General features: G+C 39.4%; 1 non-coding gene across 1 annotated transcript; it reads right to left on the reverse strand.

Annotated features, from left to right (window-relative positions):
* Positions 1–1,060: 1,060 nt before the first annotated feature.
* LOC138806442 (U6 spliceosomal RNA) lies at positions 1,061–1,162 on the reverse strand. The gene has a single exon (XR_011365883.1). It is a non-coding gene; the product is annotated as a U6 spliceosomal RNA (small nuclear RNA).
* Between the last annotated feature and the right edge of the window lie 446 nt (positions 1,163–1,608).

The following is a 1,608-nucleotide window of genomic DNA, read 5'->3' on the forward strand; positions in this document are numbered from 1 at the left end:
CTAACACTAGCACTTGAGCCACAGCTCTATTTGTGGCTTTTTTTTTTTTTTTTTTTTGGTGGTTAATTGGTAGTAAGAGTCTCATAGACTTTCCTGTCCAGGCTGGCTTCAAACCACAATCCTTAGATCTTAGTCTCCTGAGTAGCTAGCATTACAGGCATGAGCCACCAGCACTCTGCAAACCAATGACTTTTATAAGGCAGACCGTTCCCCTTCTGCAATATTCCTTTATCCAAAATTGTACAGAACATCTGGCCTCTGAAATTGTCTTTGATTCACTCATTGGGATTAGCCTCCACGCTGATAAACGGGGCTGAGGCTGGACTTGATTGGAGATGGGAGGAGGTGAAGCAGGAACCACAAATGGAGAGGAATTGTACTTAAGAAACAAATCTGATGATGAAGTAGGGAAATTACTATTTGAAGTAAAAAATGTGTTGTCTAAAGGTCATAAAGTTTAGTCTTTGCTTTCTTTTTCCTGGGTGTGAGGGATCAAACCAGGGGCCACAGGCATGCTCGGTGAACACACTGAACCATATTGCATCTCATAAGACAGAATTTATGTCTCATGACATAAATTGGATGGCCACTGTGATCATAGCTGGCTTCACAGCAACTGAATCAACTACCTGCTCTAAAGGCATCTCCTGTCTCTCCCATCTGGGTGAGGGAGGATGGCAGAACAATGCCATATATCATGCCACAATTTAGGTTGTGTCTTAATTCTACATTATTGTAGAATTAAGCCAATGACAATTGCTATTGGTGTGTTGATTTCTCACCTGGAAGTACCTGTCTGTCAGTGTTTAAAACATTTATAGAAGCCAGTAACTCTAGCTACTCAGGAGGTTGAGATCTAAGGATTGCAGTTTGAAGCCAGCTCTGGCAGCAAAGTCTGTAAGCCTTTTTTCTCCAATTAACCACCCAAAAGCTGGAAGTGGAGCTGTAGTTAAGTGGTAGAGAACTAGCCTTGAACAAAAAAGCTAAGGACAGCTCTCAGACCCCGAGTTTAAGCCCACTGCTGCTGCTGCTACTACTACTACTACTACTAACAAATTTTTTTAATATGGAGCACTTCACAAATTTATGTGTCATCTTTGCACAGGGGCCACGCCAATCTTCTTGGTATCATTCCAATTTTACTAGGTGCTGCCAAAGCAACTACCTATACTAAAGTATTTTTAAAAATAAAGAAAATTTATGCCCATTGATCTTATCTAAAGTGTTGGTGACAAACACTTGCAGTTCAGTGATGATGCGTGTGCATTCCTTATCAGTACCATGATGATTGAAGACCAATATGAGCATCAGTCTGTCTTTCCTGCTTTTCCTGCTCAAAAGTTCACTGCAAACAAATGGAGAAGTCTGCATTCTCCTGAGGAGTGGCAGAGATTCATTTGAGGGAACCGAACTCAAATATTCTACACACATTATTTTATAGTCATAAGTGTTGATTGATTTTTACTTTGGTTGCTAGTATATGGGTAGTTTTCTAATTTGAAGATTAAATGTCTTTAGTTAATTGTTTTTGTTGTTGTTACATGATTTAATTTTCGTTTTAGCCAAGTGGAAAAATATTTGGCAGCAAAACAAAATTTTGAAAATAGA

Source organism: Dipodomys merriami, unplaced genomic scaffold (assembly GCF_024711535.1).
Source record: "Dipodomys merriami isolate MVZ:Mamm:240054 unplaced genomic scaffold, mDipMer1.0.p SCAF_4, whole genome shotgun sequence".
NCBI classification, from domain to species: Eukaryota; Metazoa; Chordata; class Mammalia; order Rodentia; family Heteromyidae; genus Dipodomys; species Dipodomys merriami.